Source organism: Artemia franciscana, chromosome 1 (genome assembly GCF_032884065.1).
Source record: "Artemia franciscana chromosome 1, ASM3288406v1, whole genome shotgun sequence".
Taxonomy (NCBI): domain Eukaryota; kingdom Metazoa; phylum Arthropoda; class Branchiopoda; order Anostraca; family Artemiidae; genus Artemia; species Artemia franciscana.
The window spans coordinates 6,741,731-6,761,175 of record NC_088863.1 but is presented as its reverse complement, the minus strand read 5'-3'; the positions used below and the strand labels follow the sequence as shown (position 1 = coordinate 6,761,175).

Genomic DNA, 19,445 nt, shown 5'->3' with positions numbered 1-19,445 from the left:
TCTAATTGACATAATTAAATCCTCAAAATGATTTCCATTACAACGAATACGCTTATTCGTCATTTTCGCATGACCTATTCTACCATTGTCTATTAAATTAAGTGTTGTTTTAAAAAACCTGGATATAATTTTCAGTATTCTCAGAAATTACAAATTTAATTAATTTTTCATCATGGGGGAGGGGAAACCTCTGTCCCAAACAAAACAAGTTACTCTGTAAAAAAGATACCTTTCTTTCAAATCATTTCAAACAACAAATCAAGAGGCTTTTTTGCCCTGCAAACAAGAAAGAAAAAGTTGAGCCCCCTCACAAGTAAAACCCTAAACTTTTCCAAAAATGACAAAGTTTGATCTGGCTCACACCCTCTACCAACTATAAGCAGCCTTGCCCTGTATAGGCTTGATATTTTTAAGTATTGTCTCTCATCTGGCTTTTTTTTTCACCTTTCCATTTTAGGATTAGAACTCAAAATGAAGTAATTGAAATCGTCGAAACAACTAGTTTGATTGGTGAGTTGTGCTATACATACGATTTACCAGTTCTTGCTTTTCATAGATAAAAAAAAAAGAAAAAAAAAAAAAAAAAAAAAAAAAAAAAAAGCAAGAACAGCCAACAGAGCCTTGGCAATAAAAATATAATAACAACCATTAAATAAACGCGCGTCTAATCAATAGAAATAAATTTACACAACTTAGTCTATTATATCTTACACAAATAACGTAACAGCTTCTAGAAGGTTTGGAGGCAGAGATAGAACATTCCTACTCCAAGGTAGTTATATTTACCCTGATAAATCTTCTCGGACACACAGGAGTAATAAATATATTCATTCTCAAATCCCAATTGTCAACCGTTCTTTGTCTTATTTCATACATCTAGAGATGTCCTACCACTTTCCACATCGAACATTTACCTAGCTTAAATCTTTAATATTCTGAAATATCAGATGATGAATGAATCCAAACAGCAAAAGATGTGGAAAAAATATTTGAGATAATGATGAATGAAACTGAACAACGAAATGTGTAGTTAGAAGACAAGCCACACCGATGACTACATCGAGTCATAAACGAAACTTGCGGTTAGATGACAACAGTGAGAATCAATACGAATTTCAGGAGGATAAAAATCCTATATAATGTTTGACTTAGTGAAGTATTAATTGGAAGAAGGAATTGAACAAGCGGCAGTTTTTCTTAGTTTAATCGAAATTACTGATTTGACATAACCCGGGCTCCCGGTATTGTAACATTAATTACAGTATTAACTAATAAGATATATAACATAACATTAAATATTTATCAGGAGGCTAAAAGATCATAAAATACAACAAATAAAGCGATTTATCATAAAAATATTTAAACTCAACAGACTTTACTAGGATTATTGGGAGGGGGGTCCAACAAGGGAAATATGTATGTTTTAGTCATATTTCGGAGATTTAGACCAATCGGTATCTTCTTTAGCTAAGAGCCTTTCATTTAGGCCATGTGTATCAAACAGTTCCTGGTAATGAAGCTGTAAGTAAACCTCTGTACAGCAAACTGTAAGTAATCAAATAAAGTAAATGGGATTTACTTTATTTGACCTCAGTAAATTATCATAAATTGAATAGATTTTCTAGGGACCAAGGTTTAAAGCAAATTTTCAGGAAAACAACTGAAATTAAAAAAAAAATTATTCAAGAATAATTCCATAAACAGAGATACAGGCGAATTTGAATTGAATTCAATTTATGATAATTTACTGAGGTCAAATAAAGCAAATCTCATTTCAACTAAGAGCTTTGACCTCTGTCCACCCGATATATCAGATAAATTTAATGAGCCGGAACCGAAAAGGTCAAGGAGATTTGCTTCCTCTGCTGCACTGAAAAAAATAAGAGCAATAAACTATATGTAAATAGTTTATTGGGTATAAATTTTGTTTGTTTTATTAATGTTTTTTTAGTTTTACTGCTGATGATGGACACTGTATATGTGTTCGAAATATCCAGTTAAAAAGTGTTGTATGTGTTTCACTGTCAATTTCATCCCTATTTTGAATTGTTATATTTTCGTCATGGAAATGCAGTGTGGTCTCCGAAGTTATATGGGTTTGCTATAATAGTCCACCTTTTAATCAAGCGACAGAATTCCTCCTGCATTGACTAATATAGGTTTTTACATCTGCCATTATTAGGAAAATTGACACATTTCAAGCACTAAAATAGTTACGTAAAAGTGGCTTATATTTACGTATTAAATGAAGGGGTGTGGAAGATTTTCCTCACAGTAAATAAAAATAGATAAGCAAGGGTCATTTTGAGTATAATAATTAATTATTGTAATAACTCCCCCCAAGAAAAAACAAAATAGGGGCTATGCAGTCATTTTTGAAGTAATATTTAGGTTACATGTGGCTATTATTGAAAGAATAAAAACAGAAATTTAATAAGGGAATAAAAAATACGGTCTGTGATACTCATTCAGAACGAAGTTTTTTTTGTCAAATATTCCATTTTTTGTAGCATTCAGTTACTATTGACATGACTCACCTTTGCTTAGGTAGACTGTTTGATTCTATTTTTGGTTGAATTTGGGTTTTATACATTTCTTTGGAAAACTTATTTTTTCTTTCATAATTTTCTTGTTTACCCTGGCAGCTCAGAAACACTCAAAAAATGCTTTTAAACTTAAATGCGGCAGAGTTAGGGTTTTCTAGCATTAATATAGAAGGGGTGAGGCAATGAGGATGAGTTAAATTTGGGTAGGCTGCACAATACATGTTGGAAACAGATTCAAAAAGATATTTTTAATGCAATTATTAAGAAAACTAAAACAGCTATTCTAGTTAAACTTAAGGAGAACCTAAGATTTTAAGACTCAAGTTATTTGAAAAAAAACAAATTCAATTTCTATTTAGGGGAAATACTGAGCAGGAGCCTCATATGGCAAAGAAGGCGAAGCTGCGTGACAATGATGCAGCCCTTCAAGACCTGCTACCAGCATACGAAGCGGGAATAATGCAATCACCTCTGCCCTACAAGGCGAGAATGCAGCCACTTCTGTGCGTCCTCGCCCCCATTGCGAAAATGGAGTTGCCGAGCTTTTTGCATCTCCACAGTCCCATGGTGGTGAAGCTACCACACCTTTGAGACCTGCCAAAGCACGGGAAAAATGCGTCCCGCATGCAAGATGAAGCTATCAATCATATCGGTAGTAAAATGATTTGACATTCTTTGTTATTATTTGTAAAGCTTATTAATTACCGATAAAAACTTAATGTTTTTTTTTTTTTTTTTTTTTTTTTTTTAGCACGATGAATCCATTCTTTTAGTGGTTAACATAGCGACAAAAATAGGAACTGTTGGGAGAGCATGTTCGATGCCTCTTAGAGGGTGAGGGGGGTATTGAACCATCCTAAAAAATAAGTTTTTCACCTTTCCTAAAGTTACATATTCTTTTAGGCTTAATAAAAGGAAAATAGCAGGGACCCTGTCCAATAGTTTTGAGGGGCTTTGACGAATCCCAAGCCCCTAAAGAAATAGACTTTTCATCATGTTTTAAGGGTAAAAACATTAGGTTTTTTGGTATGGTGAATTCATTGATGGCCCTGGTCCTCAGATTAATAATACATTCTATTTCAGTCTCTTGAATATTCTTTTTTTAGGGTAATAATATGTTTCCTTTCAGGATATTATCATAAATGTTTCAAGGGACAATAAATGTTAATTCTTTCTCCAGGTACCCCTTGAAATGACATCAGAGCTGACCAAGAACAATATGGAATGAATTAACCAGCCACTGGCCGATTTTGATAGCGAGGAACCATCGCAAGTGGACACTGTTACAACCAACACCTCCGTAAGTCATTTTTATGTCTTATTTTCAAGGGAGAACCTTGTAATAATCGAGGGGTAAATGAGGGCACTCTAACCACATTTACGGGATATTCTCAGGCGCTTAAACCTTTAGGAAGTAGTATGGGGTCTCTAGGTGCAACCGGTCCCTTTGCCCCTCAAGAAACTTCCAGGCTAAAAATATTTTTTTTAAGCCTAATATAAATTCTTTTCCGGGATGAAAGCAAAAGTGTTTTAAAGGGGTACTAATTTGCTATTCCAGGCTAATAATATATTTTTTAAGCCTAATATAAATTCTTCTCCGGGATGAAAGCAAAAGTGTTTCAAAGGGGTACTAATTTGCTATTATTTATTTAGGTTCATCTACCCATATTACCACCGAGTCAAGGGTCCTACATAGAAAACATAGACAATTATCCTGTCACCACCAATGCAATTCCGTGACAGTCTTTGTACGGGCCCCCTGGAAAGTGAATCGGAGGAGGTTGAAGTTTGGGGGTGAAACAAACTAGTAGAACCCCTCCAAATTTTGATTTAGACTTTTTAATGAGGGACATAGGCCTCGATGCGGAATATTCGGAGTATTTTAGAGCAAGTGCCACATAACGAGGTCGAGAAGGTACTGGAAGACACAGTGTCCACCCTCATAGTGACAGTGATGAGGAAGCAGGACAAAGTGGTGCTGGTTCAACCCCAGTATTGACACCGCCTTAAAAAATGCTTATGTTTTTAGGGCTGAGTTTGAAGACTCCTTTAACACCCTTACAATTGATTTTATCCAATAGGGATCCAGTTGAAATAGTTCATAAACAACAAAGAGAGATAAAACTCCACAAAAAAACCTCAAACGAGACTACGGCCAGTAGAGAGGAAAGACTAAAACAACGCGGATATTTCGCCTGTATCCAAACTAGGCGTCTTCAGCACAAGATAAAAAGAAAAAAACACTGAACTAAAAACAAATAAAACCTCCACCAATAATAATAAATACAATTGTCGTTACTGATTCACGTAGGGAAAAGAAGCTATTAGAGTTACTTCAATGAGAACATCAAAGCAACTGAAAAAAAATTATGAAAATTGAAGCTTATTTAACTATTCTGTTGCAAAATAATCCTCTTGTAAGCTAATATTGAAGCAACTCTTTTTGGTCTAGTAGGTAATCTTGTCCCCTGGTCATTGTGTAAAATTTTATTCCCTTATTGATTATTGGTTCATTTTTCAAAAGACCATCATAAATTGGGTCGATATTTAAATTCCCTGTGTCTCTATTTATTGAAAGATTAGCAAATATATGTTTTTTTAATTTCTATAGCCTCCCTCGCCCACTGAGAAAAACCTCTATCATTAGAAATAGCTGTAGCCTCATCAAATTGTATAAAATGTTCGGGATGAAAGAATGTATGTTCAGCTAGAGCCAAAACAAAAGTTTCAGGAGGCTTTCTTAATTGTAGGGATTTTTCTTTTGAGTTGCGATGCTCAATAAATCTTTCAGTAAATTGTTGGTGAGTTCTACCAATATAAAACTTTCCACAAGAACAAGGAATTTTATACACCCCAATAACCAAATTTCCTCGGGTTAAATCCTTCCCCGAATTAAGAAAACTACCTATTGGTCTCACTGATTGGAAACAAGTATCAATGTTATGTTTACCTAAAATTCGTTTAAGCATCTCCCCCAAAGTAGGTACATACGGCAAAGAAATGAACCTTTTCGGTATGTTTAATTCTGTGCACTGTAAAACCCCAATAACCCTATTGTTGGGTTTAATGCGTCTTTTTTTATTATTTTATCAATGAATTTAATCGGGTAACTGTTACAAAATAAAACATCCTTCAAATACAACAATTCAGAATCTAAAAACTCCTGGGAACCAGTTCTGAAAGAAAAAAGTAAATGGAAGTAGGATAAAAATTACTTTTTTCAGTATATAGAAAGCCTACACACAGTGATACGTATTTGAACTTTCACTCGTACCATCCTATGTCAGTGAAACGAGGGGTTGTGATTGCACTGGTGGATAGAGCTTTCAGAACTGGTTCCCAGGAGTTTTTAGATTCTGAATTGTTGTATTTGAGGGATTCTTTATTTTGTAATAGTTACCCGATTAAATTCATTGATAAAACAACAAAAAATAGACGCATTAAACACAACAATAGGTTTATAGGGGTTTCACAGTGCACAGAATTAAATTTACCGAAAAGGTTCATTTCTTTGCCTTATGTACCTACTTTGGGGGAGATGCTTAAACGAATTTTAGGTAAACATAACATTAATACTTGTTTCCAGTCATTAGGTAGTTTTCTTAATTCTGGGAAGAATTTCACCCGGGGAGCTTTAATTAGTGGGGTGTATAAAATTCCTTGTTCTTGTGGAAAGTTTTATATTGGTAGAACTCACCAACAATTTACTGAAAGATTTATTGAGCATCGCAACTCAATAGAAAAAAACCCTACAATTAAGAAAGCCTCCTGAAACTATTGTTTCGGCTCTAGCTGAACATACATTCTTTCATCCCGAATATTGTATATAATTTGATGAGGCTACAGCTATTTCTAATGATAGAGGCTTTTCTCAGTGGGCGAGGGAGGCTATAGAAATTAAAAAAACATATATTTGCTAATCTTTCAATAAATAGAAACAAAGGGAATTTAAATATTGACCCTATTTATGATTTTCTTTTGAAAAATGAACCAATAATCAAGAAGGGAATTAAAATTTTACACAATCACCAGGGGGACAAAATTACCTAGTAAACCAAAACGAGCTGCTTCAATATTAGCTTACAAGAGGATTACTTCGCAACAGAATAGTTAACTAAGTTTCAATTTTCATGATTTTTCCTCAGTTGCTTTGATGTTCTCATTGAAGTAACTCGAATAGCTTCTTTTCCCTACGTGGATCAGTAGCGACAATTGTATTTATTATTATTGGTGGTGGTTTTATTTGTTTTTAGTTTAGTGTTTTTTTTTATCTTGTGCTGAGGACGCCTAGTTTGGATACAGGCGAAATATCCGCGTTGTTTTAGTCTTTCCTCTCTACTGTCCGTAGTCTCGTTTATGTCTCGTTATATATATATATATATATATATATATATATATATATATATATATATATATATATATATATATATACTAGCTGTTGGGGTGGCGCTTCGCGCCACCCCAACACCTAGTTGGTGGGGCGCTTCGCGCCCCCCCAAGCCCCCCCGCGCGCGTAAGTCGTTACGCGCCATTGTAGTTGTGTCCCTGTGTCCCACCTGTGAATATAGATAGATTTATATATGTGTTTCAAACTACGCAAAAATTGCGAATAAACAACATTCTTGGCTTTCCCATTGTCTGTGCATATGCAAAGCCGTATGTACTAATAATGACGTCATATACAAACGCTCTTTTTACAAACAAACGAACACGCATCCACATAACTCGTTTTCATATAGATAGATACAATACAAATTAACTGCGTAAAACTTGCGAATAAACAACCTTCTTCGCTGTCCAATTGTCGCTGCATATAAATACATTGTCAGGTTTACCGACCCTCGAACATGCAACGTACAATTGTCCATGGGAAAAACAATCAGGATTAAGATCTATACCACATTTTTCTAATGATTGACCTTGAGCTTTGTTAATGGTGATTGCAAATACTAATCGAATTGGGAATTGCAATCTTTTAAATTGAAAAAGCAGATCCGTTGGAATCATGGGAATGCGAGGAATAAGAACAGCCTCACCCTCATAAGGCCCTGTCAAGATTGTGGCCTCTATTAGGTTTTCCATTGTTTTTTTTTACGGCAAGTCGCGTGCCATTGCAAAGCTTTGGTGGGTTGATATTTCTTAAAAGTATTATTGGTACGCCTATTTTTAGTTGTAGCACGTGTGGTGGAAACCCTGAAGGATCTATGGAATTTAAAAATTCAGATGGATAATTAACCGCTTCATTTGGTTCCAAAACTGTGTCGACTGACTTGTAAAGGACTGCCTGGTCTCGAATCTTGTTCAAAACAATATTGTTGATTTCGTGGACGTCTATATTTTTGGGTGCGAGAATCGCTCTTTCACTTAGCCATTTATTATTTTTATAATTTTTTAGAATATTCGGAAATACTTTTTCAATCAATCCATTTTTGGACGTCACTAAATTACAGAAATCAGCAGGTAGTTGTATACGTCCTGAAATTGAGTCTACTGTTTGACCAGAGTCATCGTTTTGCAATCGGACACGCATATTTGTAGTTAATTTTAATATTTTTACGTGTGCCTATAAATTAGAATTTTTTAAGCAAGCATTAATTTCGTCTGCAGGAGTTAAACTACGTAAAAATTGCGAATATACAACATTCTTGGCTTTCCCATTGTCTCTGCATATACAAAGCCGTATGTACTAATAATGACATCATATGCAAACGCTCTTTTTACAAACAAACAAACATGCATACATACAACTCGTTTTTATATAGATAGACAGATAGATAGATAGATAAAATACAAATTAACTGCGTAAAACTTGCGAATATACAACATTCTTCGCTGTCCAATTGTCGCTGCATATAAATAGATTGTCAGGTTTACCGACCCTCGAACATGCAACGTACAATTGTCAATGGGAAAAACAATCAGTATTAAGATCTATACCACATTTTTCTAATGATTGACCTTGAGCTTTGTTAATGGTGATTGCAAATGCTAATCGAATTGGGAATTGCAATCTTTTAAATTGAAAAGGCAGATCCGTTGGAATCTTGGGAATGCGAGGAATAAGAACAGCCTCACCCTCAAAAGGCCCTGTCAAGATTGTGGCCTCTATTAGGTTTTCCATTGTTTTTTTTACGGCAGGTCGAGTGCCATAGCAAAGCTTTGGTGGGTTTATATTTCTTAAAAGTATTATTGGTAGGCCTATTTTTAGTTGTAGCCCGTGTGGTGGAAACCCTGAGAATAATATCTCGAGGTAAAAACTGATCACCGACCATAACGATGGACACTTCGTCGATAGTTGGAGCATTGTATCTACGCACATGTTGGCCAGGAGGCGTTTTGTCAGCGGAAATAACAATTTTATGCGTATAAGTAGGCATCAAATCGATGGCTGTTTTGAACAGACGCACTAAATTATTATTTTCGTAGAAAAGATGTTGTAATTGGGAAACGATTGTCCTTTCAATGTTGGGAGAAATTTCGCAACGTGCATTCAATTCAGAATTTCTATCACTAATGAAGTACAATTGTAAAAATTTATGATTCTCGCCTGAGAATGGTAGTAGAGACCCTGCTCTATGATAAATTTGCCCTTTTACTTTGAAAGTAGACATAAATTGATCTGGATTTTCAATTTGGGCTCCAAACGACGTCATTTGGAAACATGAGTTGTATTTTCTGATTCATTTATATTCCTTATGTCCCGGTCGTCATTTATATCCCCCTGTTTTATATCCCGCTTATTTTTCAGTTTTTTCCTTTTTTTAGTTTTTTTTTTTACTTTTTTAGTTCTTTTAGTTTTTACGTTTTTTAGTTTTTTTTAGTTTTTTAGATGAATTTTTTTTTTAGTTTTTTACCTTTTTTTCTTTTTAGTTTTTATTGGTTTTTACCTTTTTTTTAGCTTTTTATCTTTTTTATTTTTTTTTATTTTTATTTTTAATTTTATTAGTATTCTTTTTCTCTTCTATTTTTCATTTTTCCTTTTTTTTAGTTTTTTTTTAGTTTTTAGTTTTTTAAGTTTTTTCCTTTTTTTAGTTTCTTTAGTTTTTCGGCTTTTTTATTTTTTTATTAGTTTTTAGTTTTTTTGTAGTTTTTGCCTTTTTTTAGTTTTTTCAGTTTTTTTTTTAGTTTTTAGTTTTTTACCTTTTTTAGCCTAACCAGAATTTGAACCTGGGACCTTCATTCTCCGTTCTGACACCCTCTCTCACCGAGTGACTACTCCAGCATGTTCATTTTGGTGTTTTAAATGGTATATTATTAACCAAATTAATGCGTTTTACAATATACTAAGCATCGTCATAACAAAAATGACGGCAACTAATTTCATGACGTCAGCCGAAACATGACGTCACCTGATCCACAGATCCACAGACCCACAGACAGACAGACAACTTATTTTTATATATATAGATATATATATACACATATATATATATATAATATATATAATATATATATATATATATATATATATATATATATATATATATATATATATATATATATATATATATATATACATATATACCATTTGCCTAGGGCAACGGCCTAGGCAAATGGTTTACAAAATTTTTCCCCTCTGCATTACCCCTGGCTAAAAAACATATTGCTCCTGTTGCCATGGATTTTGCGTCTTTTACACTACAGTATTGGGACTCTGAGAATTTTTAAAAAGTGTTTCAGATAAACTCAAGTCTAGCGCGCGATCCCTCGGCCAGCAATTGAAATCAAGTCAAAATTGAAAAGGTTTACAAAAGGCGAGAAACTCTTCGTCACTCATCAGTCTCCACTCAGAAGCGAAAGACATCACTGTTGACAAAGAAGAAAAAGAAACCAAGAGTAAAAACTGTTAGATCGAAGAACCTCATCATTAAATCTGTTCAATGCAGAAAATTTTGATCTGAGTGTAAAAAATGGCTACTATGAACAATATATCCGCAATAGGCGCTCTCTGAAAACGTACATTTACAAATTTATTCAAGTGAATACTGTTTCATAACTTTTGACTTCCACATTTATAGATTTGCAAGTGATTCTCGAAAAGTCTAACAATGAAAAACCAAGTGCAGCCGGGGCATTATCCTATCCGATTGTGTACTAGACAATTTTTTAAGACAAATCAGTGTCTGCATAAATGAACCGTTGGAGAGCAGAAGCAACAATCTATAAAACTATGCAAGCTACATAGAATTCATGGCTGATGACTCCAAAATCCTATAAGAAACTGAAAGGTTTACCATTGGATACGAATATACAACATATACTGACACTACCAATATACTTCGAGAGGCACCATACAGTGGTTCACACTTTATTTGGAAAATAAATCATGAAATATTTAATATACATCAATGGTTGCCTCCCAATGTTAAGATTGACATAAGGCTAAAACTTGCTTTGTCCAATTTCATTTTACTAAAAGTACTTGCCACTGTACCTGATGCAACAGTCTCTCACTTCGGCAGTACTTCATGTATGAAAACAGGAGGTTATGAATTCTGTTGCTTTGAAAATTGAAAAATTAAGAACTAGTGGAAATAATGTCAAACTGCTTGTTCCATATAAAATCACGAAACAACGATATAGTGCTGCGAATTCAAGTACCTAAACCGATTCGTTATTTATCAATAGTAAAATTCCTTCAAAACTTGCTTTGGTTTTTATAGAAAAAAGTGCTAGTGCAATTAGATCATTGACAAATTCCCCACATAAATTTGAAATATTTGGACTTTCATCTCTTGTATGTAAAGTAAACGGAATTCCACTCAACAGTTTATCCTTTGATAAATCCAAAAGGACCCTGTATGATTTTACAATGCAATCCCTAGATCAAGATTCGCAACTATTTGAAAATGGTATAACCGATGCAATGTTGGCAAAAACTCATGGTATCATTGTATTGGATTTGTCTGGTACTCAAGACACGAGTATTGTCCGAACAGGCACTGTATGTTTAGAGTGTACCTTTGTCGAACCGTTAGTGGAGAGTATTGCAATAGTCTCGCTAAATCAATTGGAAACCTATTGGGAAATTACCCCCGACATTCGTGTTCTATTAGACTTGCCACCAAATTAAATAATCAAATTGTCAACGTATTCAACTTGGTTCCGTATATGTCCAAATACAAACCCTATTGCATACCATCGGATTTTCTTGAATAGATTCACAGTGCTAGTAATAGCATTTTCATTGTTAAAAGTAGTCCATCAACTGTAAAGACGGGTCCTCAGTTGTGCCTCTGTAAAAGCAACGAATACAGAATTTTTCAACCCTCTTAGCCTGCCGTATGCATTCTGCACGCCTCAAATAAGTATTCAACTTGGTTCCGTACATGTCCAAATACAAATCCTATTGCATACAATCAGATTTCCTTGAATAGATTCATAGTCCTAGTAGTACCCTTTTCATTGTTAATAGTAGTCCATCAACTGTAAAGACAGGTCCTCAGCTTTGCCTCTGAAATAGCGAAGAATATAGAATTTTTCAACCTTCTTTGCCTGCCATATGCATTCTACAAGCCTCAAATAAAAAATTCTTGAGCAAAGTGGAAAAACTATTATTCAAAATCGGATGCGAGTACAAGATTTATCAACCAAAAGCTGTGGATTCATGCAGTATCACATATTATTTTTCTAGGTTGTGGATATACTTACAGTAAATTTCTCAGCATTTATGTAGACAATTCTCGATTGAGCGACTTTCCAGTTGAAAATACTTTTTCGTAACTGTATAATATAAAAATCAGTGCCCTAAAAGTAAAGTGCTTTAAAAATGTTTGTGAATTTGTGTATTAATCAAACTTGTGTGTACAAAAAAATCTTCATTTTTTAGATTTCTTCTTCCACGTATAGGTAACTTTCGAGAACGATAACTAACGGCAGCTCGTCAGAATTCAGCTTGAACTCATCTTGACATGCAAAGTCAGAATCACATCTTCTACAATGTAATGTAACTTCATGTTTATTATATCTCCATGTAAAGTCAATAATACTGTTTCCATTCATGTTATAAAATTCAAGTGTTTCAATTTGCTTATTTGAAGCAATAGCGCAGAGAATATTTTCTTGAAGAACCATTTTCTGTTACAGCCAATTAAAATCACTAGTTAATAATCATAGTAGCCAGAATCTTCACAGCGATGTCGTAAAAACCTGACTCCAGCAATTGAAGTGTAGACAGGTCCTTCCTCCCAAAACAATTTAAAACCACTAATCTGAAATCGCGTTTAGTTTCTTCCAATGATACCAGGGTAAGCATTTTACTACTGATTACACTTATTATAGTGACCACTGGAGCATAGAAAACCTTTAGTGTGAGAGCCACAGATATCTTCAAGATAGAAATTAGATTCTTTAATTTGCACTGCATATCCTTTATACAATTTAAATGGGTTGCATAATCTACACTTTTCGTCATTGTCTACAATAATGGTAAGATTCTGACAGGATGACCAGCTACCCATAAATACAAACATAATGGACATATGTAAAACGTTTTTCAATGTTGACTACCTCACTTCCAAAATAAAACTGGCTTGGGATCGATAAAATGAATGTCTTCTACGAGGAGGATTAATCGTGGGACGACACAAAACTTATTGGACGTATTCGTTGTTTGAATCTAGGTAGTATTCAAAAGCAAATCCATATCATTTTATTTTGTTCCGATTAGTATGTCAATAAATTGAGTAAATGCATCTGGCCCATGACGTAAGAGTTTCATACAACAGTTCAAAGATAGAGAACCATTTTTCGTTACAACGTCAAGCATTCTTTGGGAGAATATTTTCCTTTGAATTGATAACTCTTGAAAATCATCACTTAGAATCAAACATTTTTCCAAAGTCACTAGATTCCGCATGTTTTTCCGTTTTTCAAATCAAATCAATCTTAATCTTGATACTCTCACTGCCGATTGTAGACTAGCGAATATTGCTAGTCTTTGTTAGTCTAAAGATTACAGACGAACAAAAATATATTGATTCAGATCATTGATTCAGACCTATTACGTAACATGCAGGTTTGCTATAACATTACACAACAAACAGGTAAACTATGGTATTGCTCAAGACCCAAATGCGCGTAATAATATTTTGAGGGATTGGTAACTCCAATAGTACACCCCTATCTGTCTGCTTGGAGTAATTGGGCCGTCACGTCTGTAAAGAGCGGGGAGTTGCGGAGTGGCCAGCACCTCTCATTTGCTGGATAATTTTACTCTTTTTGAGTTTTAATGTGACTCTACTTTCATATGAGATATTTTTTTTACTGAATTACTTTTCATTTAATACTCTCCGGTTTGTTGCAAAGCATAAGAAAAATTAGTAGTAATAATGTCCCTTATGAACTACCACTACACGAGAATTTTACTTTCTTTGAGACTATTTTTCTTCAGTATCGGGTTGTCAAATATGTGGATAATGATTATACAATTTTTTTACAACAAACGTCAAAATAACTAGCGAAAAAAGAGAGCGTCTCCTAGCACCCCCTCCTTCCGGAATTAAGAACCGTTAACGAGTTTGTAATAATAATAAAAAGAGGGTAGAGAAAAAAGTTGAATATTGTTTTTTTATTATGTCCAATTTATTTTTTTATCCAACACAACTTTAACTTCATTTCCGACTCTTGTTTTCCTTTTTTCAAAACTGAATTTTATGGCAAAAAAATTAAAAGCTCTGAGATACATAAGTGTACCTGAGACGAGAATAGGGAGGGAAATTTACAATCCATCCATACAGAACTAAACAAAAGATTATCTTCTTTTATAAAGGCTTTATGGCTCTGTCACAAGTAATGATATACCGCTAGTCCTGATAATTATCACGCTAATTAACGGCCCAAAATCTATATTTGTTTGGCATTAAGCGTCGGATGTTTTATGGCATAAAACAAGAACACCATCGCAAAAATTTTGGGAAATTGGCTTAGAAGGTTATTATATCTCCCCAAACAAGAAAGATGATTATATGAAGCTGTGGAAATAGCCAGGAGGCAAGCATTAGTGCCGTTTCTAATTATCCAATAGAAAATATAAGCTTAGAAACCATAAAAGGGGTTATTCCCACAAAGAATTCTTACAAGTAAATTTGTTTGTGTATCTTTAGAAAAGTACATAACTATGGGTGACCCGTTAGTTCGATCAATACTTGTCAGCCTGAATAATATTTCGAATAGAACTATGTGATTTAGTGACTTTGAACTCATTTAAAACTTTTGAGAACACTGTTCACCGCAACTGAAATTAAACGTCTTCTCTTGGTGATAAATATAAATGTTGCAACAAGAATTTTCATTGTAACTTACAGAATGATGCATTGGTTCATAGATGCATTAAAAATAAACTGATCGGATTAGAAAAAATACTACCCTCCTCCCCTTTTAGATCAAGTTGGAACCTATCAAAATACCATAAATTGTTAGACATCAAAAGACGTAAATTACTTCTCGTCATGAATAATTGTCTAAATTACCTTATGGTACTTTCAATCCAAATAAACACATACCAATCTGAAAAACATATTGAATATTTACTTTGTGATTTAGGGAAACTCAACACATTTTAAGACTTTTAAGAGCATAGTTTAGTATAACTGAAATGTCTTCTCTTGGTGATATTATATAATAATGAAAAAATTTTTTTTTAACTGCACGTAAGGAGCGACATTAAAACTTATAACGAACAGAAATTATTCCTTATATGAAAGGGGTTCTACCCTCCGCAACGCCCCGCTATTTGCGCTAAAGTTTGACTCTTTTTCACAGCTCTACTTTTATATACGCAAGTTTTAAAAGTTACTTTTATATACTACAACGCGAGGCGTTGAGGAAGGGACAATTTTTATATACGGAATAATTTCTGTTCGTTTTAAGTTTTAATGTCACTCCTTACTTGCAGTTAAAAAAAATTGTTTTTTATTTAATTTCCGAACGTTTTTTAATTAATACATGTTTTGATTTTGGTTCACCGCACATGAATAATTAAAACAAAATTTGCATTTTAATTTTTTTTTTTTTGGCAAATGGCTTTCTCATAGTTTTGATTGGAAGATTTTGATAAAAATAATGGGGTGGGGAAGGAGGCCTAGTTGCCCTCCAATTTTTAGTTACTTAAAAGTGCAACTAGATTTTTTTACGAACGATTTTGTTAATAATAAACATACGTACCTTACAAATTAACTTACGTAACGAACTTCTATATTTGTGTTTTTTTATTCCGCATATGAGGGGTTTTGCCCCCTCTCTTTACCCTAAAGTACCCCTCTCTTTACCCTAAAGCTTAAATTTTGTCCCAAGTCCTTAAGAATGACCCCTGAATCACAAAGGCCGTAGAATAAATAGTTGAAATTGCTAAAGATGATTTAGCGTAAAGAGCAAGATATTGTGGAGGAGATGAACCCCCTTATGTAAGCAAAATTTTATGTTCGTTTTAAGTTTTAATGCTGCTCATTACTTCCAGTTGAAAAAAAAATATTTATTTTCTCATTGTTTTGTTTTTTTAAATAATGCTAGAAAATCCTGGGCCCCCTTCATGGAAATTCTCTTCCCTCATGATAAATTCCTCCATGGAAAAATCCTCCCACGTAACCCCCTCCCCCGTCCCACCCCCACTCCAACACGAAAAAGTCCCCCTGAGAATGTCTGTACACTTCATAATAACCATTACTATATGAAAACAATGGTCAAAGTTTGTAACTTGCAGCCCCTCCCCCGGGGACTGTGGGGGATTAAGTCGTCCCCAAAGAAATAGTTAATAAGTTTATGACTACGCTGAACAGAATGGCTATCTCAGAATTTTGGTTCAGTGACTTTGGGAAAAAATGTGAGAGTGGGAGGGGACTAAGGTGCCCTCCGATATATATATATATATATATATATATATATATATATATATATATATATATATATATATATATATATATATATATATATATATATTATATATATATATATATATATATATATATATATATATATATATATATATATATATATATATATATATATATATATATATATATATATATATGTGAAAAAAAATCATCACATATTAAATTATAATGCCTATATCTACAGGCGTATAGAACAAAAAATGAAAAGATTACAACATATTAAAGGATTACAGCAAACACAAGAACCAAACAATTGCGAAAAACAATTGAAGTACTTCAATAAGTTATTCGATTAATACTGAAGACCTTGGCTAAAATGGTTCAGCTTTGATAGACGACCATTATATACAGACAGTTGCTTTTCTAAAGAGATTAAATAAAAAAAGAAGTTTTCAACTAAAAGTAAGGAGCAACATTAAAACTTAAAACAAACGGAAATTATTTCGTATATGAAGGGGTTCGTCCCCTCGTCAATACCTCGCTCTTTACGCTAAAGTTCGAATGCTGTTCCAATTTTAAGAATGACCCCTGAATCATAAAGTCCGTTTAATTAGAATAAATAGCTCTTGGGAAAGTACTAAAAAACATTAGCGTAAAGAAAGAGGTAGCCTATTGACGAGGGGACGAACCCCCTCATATACAGAATCCTTTCAATCCTCTCACGTAACCCCCTCCCCACCAGAAAAAAACCTGAAAACTTGTATATATTTCGCAATAACCTATAATGTATGTAAACAATGGGCAAAGTACACAACTTGTAGCCCTTCCCTTGGGGACTGTGGGAGATCAAGTCATCCTCAAAGCCATAGTTATTAGATTTTTCGACTATGCTGAACAAAATGGTCATCTCAAAATTTTGATCGGGTGACTTTTGGAAAAAATGAGAGTGGGAGGGGGCCTAGTGGCTCTCTCATTTTTTGGTTACTTAAACAGGACACTAGAACTTCTAATTTCCGCTCGAATGAGCGCTCTCGCAATCCTTTCTCGATAGTCTAGGACCACTGGGTCGATACAATCACCCCTGGAAAAAAAAATTCTACAGTAGGGTTCTCTGATACGCTGAATCTGATGGCGTGATTTTCACTAATGTTCTATGACATTTAGGGGGTGTTTCCCCATTATTTCAAAAATAAGGCGAATATTCTCAGGCTCCTAACTTTTGATGGATAAGAATAAACTTAGTAAAACTTATACATTTGAAATCAACATAAAAATCCAATTCTTTTGATGTATCTATTGACACAGAAAATCCTGTTTTTTTTTAGTTTTGGTTACTATTGAGCCGGGTCGCTCCTTCCTTACAGTTCGTTACCACGAACTTTTTGATAATAGGGTCAGCTAAGTTGATCCTGACAAGGTAACAACAGCGGGCCCGTTGGGAGAAACGTTAAACTTACTTATCTGAATTCGTAAAATTTTCCAAAACGGTGGTATGTATAAGTAATGAGGTACAGCGACAGATTTAAAAAGTTTCGAAAGCACACAGTGGCTGAAGCAGCTTATCTGTGACGAAATATGCATAAGATAGTACAACACGGTGTTCAATACGAACTAATAGGAGTGGTCATGTATTTCTTATTGGGGATCCAACAGTACACAAAGGAAAGCAGGCCCAGATTCACCAATAGGCCCGCTAGACTTAGGCCTAGGGGCGCACAGTGCCAGAAGACGCAATAAATTATCACTGAATGATTTTTTTTTCTTATCTTGTCTTATTTTTTTTCTTATTTTTCTTATCACCAAAGGGTCAGGTGCATTCTGTCACCGCACTGCTTATTCACAGGAAAGTGATTTTAAAACAGCATAGAAATTCCGTAGCCACTTATAAACTGTTAGACGTCTCCCAAAGTTGGGAGCGTAAAGTTCGGTATACCCTCTCTCTTTGGTCTCTTTTATTAATTTTGGCTCATCAGTCGCTTTTTGTTAAGTCCGTCAACTATCCCCGACTTATCGAGGATTACCCCACAAAATTTGCAAAAATGGAGCAGCAAAACCACTTGGGCCTAAGGGCGTCAAAGTTTTAAATCTGGCCCTGAAGATGTGATGTGGTCAGTGGCATGATCCTACTATTCCCGGGAGAAATATCCGCTGGTGGCGCTTGCTTCCAGTAGAAAAGTACTACTCCAGACTTTTCAGCATATAATCCAAGACTGAGTTTTGCATACTCAAATTGTAGCGACGTCAAAATGTCGCTAGTTCGCTGGAAACTGCGAATCAAATTCAGAATATCGTCTACAGAGCAGACAAGAGACAAATTTAGACTGGCGAGGACACAATACGTAGGTGCAGTCAACTGGGCATCAATAAGTCCATTGATTATTGTCTACTGATAAAAGACGTTACGACACACCAAATATATTGACCAGCAAAAATAGTTTATCAAACTAGACGTATTTTTAAAAATCTCTTTAGTAACATATATAGTAATCATTTTTCTTTCGTGGCATTACTGTCGGTTTTTTTTTCTCAAGTATATACTTACTGCTTCCCTCAACAACCTTTCTTTTTCCAAAAAGGGGGCCAGCAGTATGTTCCCTTACAATCTGGTAACCACCAAGACAGTTTGTCACCATACTCTGTCCATTTAAAAAACAAAAACATATAACTTGTATTATAATTTAATACTGCCAGTATTCCGCAGCCACCCCCCCCCCCATCCAATTCTATCCAACATAAAAATGGTTTAAAACCCCCTCCCCAGCCTTCAATACAAAAATACAAATGAAAATATTTTATCTATGATCTCCTAGTGTTTATCAAAAGTTCCCCAAATACTGAACTTGATTCTTCTGACCCAAGTGAACAAGAATAAAAACCAATTTAGTCTGGTCAAAGGCATGAACCAAAATCGGTTGGAAGGCCCTTGTTCAAAATGTAGCAAAGAAGCACAAGAAAAGGACTAGGAAGTTGTTTTAAACGAGTCATCCCAAAGTCCTTAAACAAATGCAAAGAGGATAAACCAGCTCTTATGATTCTTAGCCAAACAAAATGAGTCTCGGAGGAGTTCAAG

The 19,445-nt window shown here is 34.4% G+C and overlaps 1 protein-coding gene across 2 annotated transcripts in view; it reads right to left on the bottom strand.

Annotated features, from left to right (window-relative positions):
- LOC136024904 (protein disabled-like) overlaps nt 1-19,445 on the bottom strand; it is a 70,165-nt gene that overhangs the window by 39,329 nt on the left and 11,391 nt on the right. The gene's annotated exons all lie outside the window — the stretch shown is intronic.